Here is a 13669-nt window from a genome sequence, read left to right as displayed (position 1 = left end):
AAATTTTCCTCCTCTTGTTTGGTATTTGCAGTGTTCCATTGGGTTGGTAGAGCATGCAACGCCTTAGCAATCCAATCAATTATTTCTGATTCCTGCTAAACCAAGGAAACCATGAACATCTTTGTATATTCATCTGTGACACACAGAAATTTACCTTTGAAAATCAAAGATTCATCTCTGGGAATCTGTTCTTTACTTACCCTGCTATATCACATGAAATAATCATATTATGAGTCCTTAGCTACAAGATAGTTTAAGTCAGTAATTTTATTCAGTTTTCATAGCTTTACAGCTTCAATGAAAATTGAAAGGGTTTTGGCCCAGATAGGACACTGTAGCCAGGAAAGCCACAGCCAGAAGCAAGAAGCCCCAATCTCGCCAGCCCCTAGGAAGTTACCTGTGACGCCTTCTTCCCGCCCCTGGAAATTTACATATGGCGCCAAACCTAGGACCAATGGGCTACCTGTGCATCCCTAATGCCCGCCTTAGGTTCCACTCCAAACCGAGGCTATTTACAGGCCCCCACACCATGTGTCCACCTGAGAGATTGCTGGAAGCCAGCTGTGGGGGTGCCGGTCATGTATCTCCGTGTTCTCAGAATAAAGGCCGCTTTTTATTTTATATTTCTCATCTTTTGTTAATACTTTTCATCTTTTGGAAATAACCCTAGCAAAAAAAATGACCATTGTTAAGTATAAAAAGAAAGTTAAAAGAACAATCCACACACAAAAAAAGAATAATCCACAATCTCCTGGCCAAAAATTAAAATAACTAGTTAGCGTATCAGAAATTATCTTTTACACATTATCTTTCAGCAAACTCACACTGAAAGGTCATTTATATTAAATATATATTGCTACGAGGACTACAATCTCTACTTCCTTAATTATAACTTACAATCCTATTTGTGATTATTTTAAAAGATGTCAGCTTCTGAACCTTAAATTCCACTCTCAATATTTTTACAAAGTTTATCATCAGCATGGACTTCCCAAAAACTTGGAAGATGTGTCTTCTGACAAAAATCATCAATAAATTTCTCCTTTCTAGAGTTTTCTCCTGCTGTGGACTTTCTGATGGGATGTAAGACAGGAACGGTGACTGAAGTCCTTACCACATACATCACATCTGTATGGTTTTCCCCAGTGTGGATGCTCTGGTGGGCTTGAATACGTGTCCTCTGACTGAAGCCTTTCCCATACTCCTCATATTTACACAGTTTCTCCCTAGTGTGAACATTCAAATGGGCTCGAAGATTTGAGGGGAGACTGAAGGCCTTCCCAGAATCCTCACATTTATAAGGCTTTTCCCCCCATGGACCCTCTGAAGGACACGCAGGGTAACTCTCCATCCAAAGCCCTTCCCACACTCCCCACATGTGTAGGTTTTCCTTCAGTGTGGCCCCTCTGATGGCACCGGGAATCTGAACTCTGACTAAAGCATTTGCTGCACTCCTCACATTGGCAAGGTTCCTCTCCAGGGTGAGTTCTGTAATGAATGAGGCCTGTGCTGCTAGCGAATCCCTTGCACGACTGTCACATCTGTAGGGCTTCTCGCCTGTACGAGCAGACTGATGAGACAGCTCAGGGCTGCTCCCGACGCAGATCCCAGGCTCAGGTCCGTTTCTCAGCTTCTCTGCTGGGTGAATTCTCGGATGAGACCGCAGATGTGAGCCTGGACTGAGGTGTCTTGCGCTTGCATGAACGCTCTGAGGAAGCCCTGAGCTGTGACTGGAGCCCCGTGCACACTCACGACATGGATGAGGTCCTCTCCTGAAGGGAACCGCTGACTGGAGCCCACACGGATGCTTCTGCCACCTTCATTATCATGGCAGCGTCTCTGCGCTGGGTGCGTTTTCATCTGTGCACAGGACGATTTCTTCACCATGTCTTCAAATACACACTGACCACAATCCACATCTCCTTGCTCACCCCTGCTTTGATTCTGTGCCTCAGTCAGACACTTGGGAAGAATCCTGCGTTCCTGCAATGGAAACCTCTTGGTTCTCAATGGACCTGAAGCTATCTCCTTTGTGATACTTGACATTGTTCTCATTTTCAAGACTGTGAAGGCCAGCACCTTGTACTAACCGGGAATTTGTCCTGTGAAGACACCTGGTTAACTCACTTGCCACAGGTTTCCAGGTCTGCCAGCAGGACAGCTCGTCATCTGAAAGGTATCTCAGTGCAAATTATCCAAGAGTCTCAATGTCATTTTGACTCACGCTACCTATAAAAGAAAGCAACATTCAATAGTGAGGAAAGGTGTCTCTTTTCTTCAGAGATGTTCTCAAGTTTTCATGCAGCTGGGAACACAAAGAGATCCGCAAGATCCTATGCATACAGTGTGACCCATCTGGAAACAAGGGCTACAAGTTGAAATCAGAGGGCAGCAGGACATGCACAGACAAGGCTGAAATTCAAGGGCCAGGTTCAGTGCTGCCCTCATGGGTAATTCAATTCAGTTCTCACCCAGTTCGGTTTGAAACCAGAATCCAGCAGAGCAATGGGCTCGTGAAGGGAAGCGCCACGGTATTTTAAGAAGAGGGTGGCCTTCAGATGGAGCTTTGCACTCTCTGCCTTGAGTCCCCCGCACCATACATACATGAGAAAAGCTCATTCATCCTTTTGTCAGAAAAGTAAGTGGTTTCTGCCTAATTTAGGTTAAAAACGTTTAAGTTTGAGCTTAAAACAGTATTTAGTGTTGGTAGAAAACCATGAATTAATGTGGAAAAATGTCTAGACTATTAATACTCATTGTTGTGGGGATTAATTCAAGTTTTTGTAAAAGAAATGGAAAACGGACAGCTCTGTACAGCTGAGAGAAGCCTCGGAGAAGAAGGGTGGGAACATACTGCAGACCCTGAAAGGCAGCCCTGCAGAGGAGGAGGAGCTGTAAAGGGCACGCGAGGCTCCCCCAGGCCTCACCCCCATTCCCCAGGCTCTGCTCAGATGTCGCCCCAGTCTCGCCTTCAGGAACATCCAGGGCAAGAGCAGCTCCTGCTCACCCACACAGAGTTCTGACGCGGCCCATTTCCTTTATGTGCCTCTCCCCGTCTTCTGCAGGGCTGAGCAGGAAGCCCTGGACTCTATGTGAGGGAAGTGCTCTGCCTGCCTCTTTCATCAGCACTAGGTTAACACACAAGCCTGTTTTGCTTTTGAGCTGGGACAGCAGTAAAAAATGCCAAACATTTTCCTCCTGTAGGACAGAGGGAGGAAGAAGAGTAAGAAAAAATCAATATGCAATTACATCAGTGGGTGATAGTACTTAGAACAGAAACTAAGGCAGGGCAGGGGACAGAGCACAGAAGAGGGTACGTTAAATAGGACCGACACACAGCCTCTCTAATTAGGGGGAATCTGAGCACTGACCACGCGGACGCGCAGGGATGCAGGGAGAAGCCGACTAGCTGGTACCTGAAAGAACAGGTGCACGGCTTGCACCAGAAAACCTACTTCTCTGGGCTTCTGTTTCCATCCTCCAAAGCTTCTCTTCTGCCTCCAGCTGGGATACCAAGTCTGGTTGGAAGGGAAGATGCTCTGTGAAGAGGCAGAGAAGCAGATCTTCAGGTGCACACACAGCTGACAGGTACTCCTGTCCAGATCACAGGCTCTGCAGAGCGAGGTGACATCCCACGAACTTTGCCGTCCAGTCAGAAGTTTAGGTCACTGTCCAGTCTGCATTGACCTCTATGTCTATCATTGTAAAGTTCCAAACTGATGTCCACCTTTGGACATTTCCAACCCTGTCTCTCACGTCGCTCATGAAGACGGTCAGTGTCTGCTACAGTGTGCACCCTAGAGGAGGACTCTGATGTATTCTAACAGACGTACTTCACGGGGGAACATGCCAGCACGGAGGAACAGTGTGTTCACCACCCACCAGTGAGCCAGAACCGTCACTGGAAAGGCAACCTGGACAAGCTAAGTTGTCCACTCACGGCCCATTGAAACCTGGCTCTCCCAGTGCGGCACTGCGGATACTGTGGGCCGGCTGCTCTGTGTGGTGGAGCTGTCCTGGGCACTGCAGGCCGTTTATCAGCATCCCTAGCCGCCATCCACCTGCCTGGATGTACCCTCCCCAATCCCACCTGTGACAGCTGTGTCCACACTGTGATGAATGTCCTGATGGAAAAATCACACCTTGGCAACAACCAGTGATTTAAAGGGACACAATTTTGCAAAAGCAGAAATTCCAGGAAAGCTCCCTCTCTCTGTTACCCCAGGGGCCCAAAGCCTTCAACCTCTGAGGACACACTCTCAAGGGAGGTGAGGTTCAAGGTCCTTACCCACTGCAACCAGGTTCTTAAATTCTCCACCATTACACCCTCACACAGTTCCCTCTGTGTGCCGTCCAGCAGCCCCTGTTCTTCAGTGGTGAGGACCACAGCCTCGTCCTTGAATGTCACGGCCCCCTGCAACATCAAACACAGGTAACCTCAACCCTGTAACCCCACGGAGGCCGCAGAACACTGAGAGAGAGGATCCTGAAACCCAAGTACAGCACAGCCACCAACCAGCCCCCAGCATATTCAAGCTTCATAGCGTAGGACAGGAGGGCACTGCACCTGGAGCCCGGTCCTTGTCCTGTTCCCTCTGGGAGGGCAGGGTCCTGAGAAGGCAAAACTGAGGAGGAGGCGGCACCAGCACGGGTCAGAGCTGCCCCTCAGCCCCGTGGGTCTGCAGGGAACTGACACACGGCTGCCCTGCTTCCTTCTGCACAGATGCAACCGGCAGCTTGGTGACCAGAGCAGGGCCAGATCCCAGGTGCTCACCGGCCTTCCAGGGCAGTGCCGTGGGCAGCCAAAGCAAGAACCCTAGGAATTTCTATCAATATCCTTCCCTCCGCTTCCCCTTCCTTTTCCTTTTTTAGATTCTAAATGGCACTGGGGCTTAATCCAGTGTCCTATGGACGCCAGGCAAGTGCTCCACCATTGAGTACAGCCCCAGCCCTCCATAAGACCGTCTGCTCCCAGAAACCATAGCACATGGGTGACAACATAACAACACGTGGGCCAGGTGCTCGGAGTCAAGCGCTGAGTTTCATCTCTGAAATCGACCCTCAGCTATTTGTGTCACCAAAGGGAGGTTAACAAAATAATTCTTTGTGCCTGACTTTTGTTATGGGTCAATGAAGCTAAGAGTCGTACACTGTACCTACCTCACAGGTGGCTCCAAGGATTTAATGAGTAGATGGGAAATTCCGAGAGCCAGAGCCCCCTTCTCTGACAGCTACAAAAAAAGAAAACAATTATCAAATGGTACTCTGTATTATAACAGTTCTTTCAAAGATTGCTCTCCCATGAAGGTCACTTTTAATTTGTGAAAGAGACTAATTCTGACTTAAAATAACTTCTTAGTATATAATTCACTGCCTGGTAGTTGTGTGTTTTTGTTTTTGACACAGGATCTCACTAGGTAGCCCAGGCTGGCCTGGAACTCATAGAGGTTCCCCTGCCTCAGCTTCCCGAATGTTGGCATTCAGGCATGTGCCACCATGACCAGCCCCACTAGTAATTTTTTTATTGGCACTGGTATCTGTTTTTCACAAAGTATTCTTTTGGGGTCAGTTTACTTCATGACATCAGTAAACACTCATTGGTAAATGCTTTTTATGCTATATGCATGGAGATAAAGAAAAACAGTAAAGAAAAAGATGGAGAATAGAAGTAAAATCAAGATTGATGGAAAATAAATCAAAAAGTTCTAACATTTGTTTAAACATGAAAATAAGGGAATGGAAGAAACGAGGGAACTTCCTTCAAAAGTAAGGCTCCCAGGGGTAGAGGCACATGCCTGTAATCCCAATACTTAGGAGGCTGAGGCAGGAGGACCACTGCAAGTTAGAGCCCAGGCTGGGTCCATATTGACGTCAAGGCCAGCGTGGACTACAAGGTGAGAGCCTGTCTAAAAAATAAACAAAAAAAAATTCGAGAAAGCACCAGACTAATCAAATATAAAGAGCTGAAAACAGATACTATAATCTTAGTACTGTCAGAAGAAAATAAAGTTACTTAAAATAAATAATTGGCAGAAACAGGGTAACTAAATGAAAACCAAAAATAACTGAATACTATCTCCACAGTGAAGGAAAGAGCTGTCTACCTTTCTATGCTGAACAACATGATTGTTTTCATGAGATCTGAGGTATAACAGACTGCAAGAATTAATGAGTTTCTTTCTCCCTCTCTTTTTTCCTTTTTTTTTTTTTCTTTTTTCATTTCTTAAGTCAAGGTCTTGCTATGTAGTTCAGGCTGACTGTGAACTTACTGTTAGGACAGGATGGCCTCAAACTCTTGGACAACCTACCTGCTTCAGCCTCCCAGGTGCTAGGATTACAGGTGTACACCACCACATCCAGTGTGCATGAGGTAATAAGAAAATATTTATAAATATGTTAGCAACAGAATCTTTGTTAAATAGAAATAAACCAAGAACAATAATGTATAACTTTGAGGACGATTGTATTAAAAAGCAGACTTATAACCTACCCTAAGATTAAAAACAAACCAAGAAAAAAACATGTTACCAAATTTTAAGGGTTTTTAGTGTATATATATATATATATTTTTTTTTTTTTTACACTGTCTGTCACACACATGCACTTTCTTCTTGGATAACACTTCCTTTCCCACAGCGGAATGCCACAGCTGCTACGATTGACAGCAGCTGCAGATCAGTAGCTGTGGGCAGTTTCTATATTTTCCAGAATGATAATATATGCAACCATTTTCTAAGACAGATGATGTTTAAAAGTTAAAAGAATGATCAAAGAGTATATTGGTTTAAAGCCACTGAGGAGAACAAGGGAGAATAAATTTAATTGAAAAAAAGAAGAAAAGGAAGCAATGCAAAGTATACCAAATAAATGCAGATTAAATGCCTCTTACTACGTGGAAAGAAAAAAATCCAACGATATTCTAACAGATACTACTAAAACCTAGTGACAAAAAGTTTGAAAGCAAAAAGATGGAAAAACATACACTGAACTGATGTCAAAAGCAAGCTTCTGTTTTACAGATTATGGTACAATTTAATGAAACCTACATGATAAATATGTGATATCTTTTAAAATACTCTATTTTAGGTACACTGGGAGTAGTCCCAGCTACTTGGGAAGCTGAGCCAGGAAGGTGCTTGAGCCTCTGAGTTGGAGACCAGGCTAGATAACAAAGCTGTATCTCAAACAAATGGGAAGGAGACAGGTTGAAATTAAGTCTCGCCGACATGAAAATCCACTACACTCTGTACAGTCTATACATGCTCAGAAATTTACATAATAAGGGAAAGGAACTACTAACTACCTTGCCAATTTTGAGAAACATCCATAAATACATACACAACGAACACTAACCAATAGTTATCTAATTTTTCTTTATTTATGTGTGTTATCTACGTCTGTCCAATAAAAATGTACCTAACCAGAGAAGGAAAGGTAGATCTTTTAGTAGGGACAATAGGAAAAGGCAAAAAAGAAACAAAATACAAAAGGTGAAGTTAATTTTAGCACTATTTTATTTAGCAATATGTTGATATTTATTTAGCAGTGTACTTTATGCAAAATATCATTTCAACATGTAATCAATACTGAAAAATCATTGGTGTCCCATCTTTTTTTTTTTTTTTTTTTTTTTTTTTGAGACAATGTCTCTATACAGTTCAGGCTGGCCTTGAGCTCCCTTTGTAGCCCAGGCTGGTGATGACTCATCTTAAAATCCAATGTTTACTTCACGCCTAACAGGGCATCTCAATGGGACCAGCCTGGGTTCCAGCGTTAATAAGGTGTAAGCCCTAAGGCACTAGGTTGGAAGAGCACCTCTACATGGGCATTCGGTATTGATATAACCCGCATGCGACTTTATTTGACACGCAATCAATAAGTAAATGAGATGTTTTAGGATTTTTAAAAATTCAGTGTAGTTTTCAAAGTCTTCCACAGGAAACTTCCCAACGACTGCACCTTCAAACGAAGCCCCTCGGGGGATGGATCACTGGTAGGATAACTGCAGGTCCCCGTATCGCTGGGGTTAAGAACCCGGCTCAGCTACACAGCCAGCTGGTAATATTAAGTTTAATGACTTTGCGACAACAAAGCACCTTCTGTCTCATTTTCCTCATCCTTAAAATAAAGATAACAACAACTACTTCCTTGATCGACACAGTTGATAGAAGAATGCGCAGAAATCAAAGGGACAAGATGCTATTAACAGTTTCACTTCCGAGTCTCTCTCCTACCCATTTTCATTTACTCAACACAGACGCGATCATATTCTTCGTGGTGACGCACGGCGAGGGAAACCTGATTAACCGAAAAGATGACAGGACCAGCAGGAAGGCACAGGAGGGCACAGGGCGAGCCTGGAAGAAGCCGGCTCCCGTCCCGGCTGGGTGAAGAGGGCGCGCGGTGAGTGCGCGGCGCCCCGCTCAGCCTCTGCCCGCAGGACGGCGGAAAGGCCCGGGGCCGACCTCCTGCTCTTCCAGGGCTGCCCTGCAAGGGGCGCTGGTGAGAGCATCACAGCCGGCAGCCCAAACACCTGTTACTGGGCGCCACTCCCGCTGCGAGCCCTTGGCAGGCCCGGTCGGCCTCGTCCTAATCCCGCCGGCCCAGGGCTGCGCGCTCCACCGCCCCCTGACGGATCCGGAAAGCAGAGCGCAGGTCCCGAGCGGATGGGCAGCAGCGCAGCACGGGGCGGGGAGGCCGCGGCACCCGCGCTTCCGCCTGCTTTCCTCAGCCTGCGCCCGAGGCCGCGACTTCCCACCCGCAGGCTGAAAGGGCTCTGAAAGATGGTGGAAGCGAAGGGTACTCATCTTCCGGACCGAAAAGTTGTAGTACGGCCTCCCTTCCTGGAGGGTAGCGTCTCCGTCTATCCCGGCTCCGGAACTACATATCCCAGAAGGCCCAGGGACACATACCGGCATCGGCCAGCTTCCGGTTGGAGACCCAGGCAAATGTTTCTCAGTTCCGCATTGCAATAAAATCCTGTCTTCAGAAAAAAACAACTACAACCTGCACACTCTTTAAGTTCCCAGGCCACAAGTTCTCTAGTCCCTTTCGTGGTTTCCTGCCATTTTGCCTACCTTAGGCTTTTTTGGACGCCAGGATTTGGTCCTTCAACTCGAGTGAGACAGAAAAGGAGAGAAAACAAAGAGAAAGGAAGCCTTTAATGCGGCTCGGGATAGCCACTGAAGAAATGCAAGCACATTCTAAGGGTATTGAAGAAAGCCGCAGGCTGTCAGGATCTGACAGGAGTTCCAGGGGCAGGTGGAATGACCTCGTAACAGCTGATTGGGGGAGCGCGTGCGCGCGGGAAAAGCGGGAAGTTCAATTATGGGTTCGTGAGAGGAAGGGGGAAGTCAGTGCTGACAGGAGACGCTGTGCAGCGCCACGTGCACTCACACGTGGGAAAACTCGTCAGCCAGACATTTAGCTTTTTCTCACTGACGAAGTAACAGAAAAATTCTGAGATTCTTAAAAGAATGATTGTAAGAAACATCATACTGATATAGAGGAATTAAACTCCCAACCTAGTAGACGTCGGGTACAAGTTCGTGTTCTCTAAAATCCAAAGCATGAATTTTAGAAACAGTGAAGGTTAAAAGTAGCATAGATTTATTAAGAGAAAAAAAGCTTCTGTCAGAGAGGGACAGAAAGGGGTCCCAAGTGAGTTGCCAAAGACTGTCTTTTCCTAGGAACTTTGTAAGAGTAAAACCATGAGGTGCGAGGGGTCCAAGATGGGGAAGGATGGGAACTCGAAAGGCCGAGGGGCATGAGGTGGGACAGACGTATGGTCAATCAGTAAGATTAATTGTTCAGGTAAAATTGACTAAATCACAGACCAATGGGGAAGCCAGTCAGGCTGCAAACTGGCGTGGTTATGGAGCAGTGACTCTTCCTCTGTGGGGTTGGGATGGTGACTGCTGGCTTTCTCAAGATGATGTATACCTATTTAGAATATCAATCCCTGATGTTTATACGTAAGATGTGATTGCATTTGTTTTGCCTTGTGTCTTGGGTTCCAGGTGTGTCTCGTCTAAGGTCACTAGACATATGGTCAACTGTGTTGGCTCCCTGGAGGGCTGAGGCCTGTCTCACTACCTGTAATCCTAACTCAGCTGCCTATAATATGATCCTTTATACCCTACACTACCAAAACCTTAAAAAATCCTTTAGTTTGAAATTTTAATATTTAACAGGATCAGCTAACAGGAAAGATACTTTTTAGTTACAAAACAGATTGAAGACCAAAGAAGTGCAATGGGAACAGGAAGATAGATCTTTTGTAAAGGGGTGGAGGACCAAGAGATGGACAGAAGGTGAGGGAGGGGTGAGAAAAGAGACATAAAAAGAATTCGGATGTATAATATATAGGTACTCCCTATGATGAATAGGAGTGGTGATAATGGACATGATTGTCTTATTCCTGATTTTAGAGTCAAATCTTTCATTTTTGACCATTTGTTATGATGTTAGCTGTTGGTTTATCATAGATGGCTTTTTATAAGACTAAGATAAATGCCACCTATTCCAATTTACTGTAATTTTTTAAATCATGAATGGGTGTTAGACTTTGTCAAATGCTTTTTCTGCATCTATTTAGATGACTGTGATTTTTTTTTTTTTTTTTTTTTTGTACAAGGGATAAAACTCACAAACTTGTACTTCCCAGGAAGGTGTTTATGCCACTGGGCTAAATCCCCAACCCAATTATGTAACTTATCTTTAGTTCTGCTAATACAGTGTATCATGTTTATTGACTTGCATATGCTGAACCATATCTGCACCCCCCAGAATAATTCCTTCTTGGTCATGGTGTATGATCTTCTTGATTTGCTGCAGTTTGCCAGTATCTTATTGAGGACTTTTGCATCTATGTTTATGAGAGACAACTTTTTTTGGTTGGGTTCTTCTCTGGTTTTGGAATCAGGGTTACACTTGCTTCTAGGAATGATTTTGGAAGTACTGCTTCTCTTTCAATTTCCTTGAGAGCTTCAGTATTAATAGTATTAGTTCTCTAAGTTTCTTGTAGAATTCAACAGTGAACTCATTGGGGCCAGGGCTCTTGTTAGTAAATTTTTAGTTACATTTTAATTTCAGTGGCTGATATTGTTAAATACAATTTTATATTTAGTTTTGGCAATTCAGCTAAGAATCTGTCCATTTCTTCTGTTTTCCATCTTATTTGAATATAGGTTCTCGAAGTAAATATTGATGATCTCCTGAATTTGTGAGATTCAGTGATTTCCCCCTTTTCTTTCCTAAGTGCTTGAATTTATACACCCTCTTTTTGATAAGGTTGATAAGTTTAGCTTTTATTCTTTCAAAGAACTAACTTTTAGATTCATTGATTCTTTGTATTTTTTGGTCTCTATTTCATTGTCTTTTTATAATTCCTACCTCATATGAATTTTGGGTTTGATTTGTTCTTTTTCTAAAAGTTTGAGATTCATTATTAGGTTATTTGAGCTTGTTCTGTTTTCCTAATGTTGAGTGTACTGCTATAAATTTCCTTTGTAGGACTGCGTTCATTGTGTCCGTAAGGTTTGATATATCAGCACCATCAATTATATAGTTTCTTTGTCCCTCTATAATCCATTGGGTTGTTTGGGTGTTAATTTCCATGCGGTTATGTAGTTCTTGTGATTTCCTTTGTCACTGATCTTCAGTTTCATTGTTATGGTCAGACAGTGTGCATGGAATTTTTTTCCCCAGTACTGAGAATCAAACACAGGACCATGTGCTTGCCAGGCAGGTGCTGAGCTATACTCCCAGCTTCTGGGATGATTTCAATTTCTCTAATTTACTTCAATGTTCTGTCAGCTAATATATGGTCTGTTTTGGAGACTGTCCCATGTAAAGCTGAAAAGAATATTGGTGTTTTGGGGTGGAACACTCTGTAGGTACCTACCAAGTCCATTTGTTCACAGGCTTAGTTTAATTCTATTTCCTTATTGATTTTTTTTTTTTTTTTGTCTTTTTCGTTTTTATCGGTACCAGGGATCGAACTCACGACTGCCTGCTTGCAAGGCAGGCGCTTATGCCGCTGAGCTAAATCCTTTTGGTCTACTTGATCTATTTGTGAGTGGAATACTGTTTCCCCACTACAATTGTTTGTGCTCATTTGATTTTTAATGTCTGTTAATTTTTTTTATGTAGTTGGGTGAACCTGTGTTTGGTGAGTAAATTTATGATTGTTATTTATTTTTGGAGTTTTTCCTTGGAGTATGTAATGACCTTCCTTTTCTCTTTTGATCAGTTTCGGCTTAGTTTTCATTGTCTGTAAACAATACCTACCCTGCATTTTTCTGGGTTCCTGTGGCATGGAGAACTGTTTTCCTTCCTTTGACTTTCAGTCTATGAATTTTTGGGTTAAATGCGTTTCTTGAATACAGCATATTGTTGGATCTTGTTTCTTGACCCATTCTGCCAGTATGTTTCTTTTGACTGGTGAGTTGAGACCATTTACATTGATGGTTAGAACTCATATGTATTGGTTTATCTTTTTCATGTTGTTTCCTTGTTGTTAAAAAAGTTTTCATAGAGGACCAGAATGTAAAAATTCTAAATTTTGTGGGCCATATTGTCACAACTGTCACCGCAGCAAGAAAGCAGCCACAGATGACACATACACTAGCATTATAATGTTCCAGTAAAGTTTTAAATGCACTAGACTGGATTTGCCTGTGGATATGTGGTTTAATTAAAAAATACAAATTACCTTGAGATGAACTATTCTGATATCTACTTTGAACAACAATACATTGAAGGTCCAAGATCTGTATCATCTAATGCAATATGAGGTACCACAGCCTGACACACTTGGCATAGGTGTGATCAAAGAAAGCACAGGAAATTATGAAAAGTTGTCATTCCCGTTTTATATATGCTTCACTAAAACCCCTTAAATATACTTTAAATATCACTCAGATTCCTGAGACATAAATGGTCTTCAATCCACATTAACAGTGTATTTTTATGTCTAGACTCCACTGGTATCATGCTCTTCTCTTATGCAGTTTTTCTTCAAATCCTCATTACATTTTATCTCTAGAACTTAGACTTCCTTCTTTCATATTCAAGATTTGCTCTGCAACTTTGTAAATGTTTTCCATTGTCGTGTCGTCCGTCCCCCCTCCCCCCCAGCGCAGTCCAAGTCTCTTAGCCAGATAGTATTCAGAAAGACAAGTTCTCCCAGTCAGACCAAGCACTTGAAATGCCACTGTCCTGGGTTATCCATTTAAAACAGTGCAGATGTCTTATAAGAATTATATGGCATCAATTCCTTATAATGGAATTACACTAAAATCATCTAGGCTCTATAAAGTTATGCAGAATGATTTCAAATATATTAGTTGAAAACATATACTTATACACCAATATATCTATATATTCCAACTATAGAATTTCTCTTCTGACTTCAAGTTCTACTCTTTAATTTTGGCTTTATATGCCACATGATCTCTTAACTATGAGATATTGGGTTTTTTTTTTTTTTTTTTTTTTTTTTTTGGTCTTTTTGAGACAGAATCTTGCTATGCAGTTCAGGCTGGCCTTGAGCTCACTTTGTAGCCCAGGATGGTCTCAAATTCGCAAGAATCTTCCTGTCTCAGCCTCCAGAGTGCTAGGATTACAGGAGTACGCTACCATAACCGGCTGGCATGAGTATTTTTAA

At 43.2% G+C, this 13669-nt stretch overlaps 1 long non-coding RNA gene and 1 other non-coding gene across 3 annotated transcripts; both read right to left on the bottom strand.

The window, feature by feature from the left end:
- Positions 1 to 249: 249 nt before the first annotated feature.
- LOC106026444 (uncharacterized) lies at positions 250 to 9382 on the bottom strand. 2 transcript variants are annotated; one of them, XR_001200076.3, is made up of 5 exons: positions 9078 to 9382; positions 5161 to 5231; positions 4289 to 4414; positions 3417 to 3539; positions 250 to 2229 (listed from the first exon to the last, which is right to left on the bottom strand). It is a non-coding gene; the product is annotated as an uncharacterized LOC106026444 (long non-coding RNA). The 2 variants fall into 2 exon arrangements; XR_010048477.1 differs by having other exon boundaries at positions 6309 to 9337.
- LOC111755396 (small nucleolar RNA SNORA41) lies at positions 6582 to 6690 on the bottom strand. Its single transcript, XR_002789948.2, has one exon. It is a non-coding gene; the product is annotated as a small nucleolar RNA SNORA41 (small nucleolar RNA).
- Positions 9383 to 13669: the final 4287 nt, after the last annotated feature.

The sequence above is a fragment of the Cavia porcellus genome, unplaced genomic scaffold (genome assembly GCF_034190915.1).
Source record: "Cavia porcellus strain 051 isolate PalLab524CR breed Dunkin Hartley unplaced genomic scaffold, mCavPor4.1 scaffold_7, whole genome shotgun sequence".
In the NCBI taxonomy this organism is placed as follows: domain Eukaryota; kingdom Metazoa; phylum Chordata; class Mammalia; order Rodentia; family Caviidae; genus Cavia; species Cavia porcellus.
The sequence above is the reverse complement of the archived record's forward strand: the minus strand, read 5'-3'. Positions and strand labels throughout refer to the sequence as shown.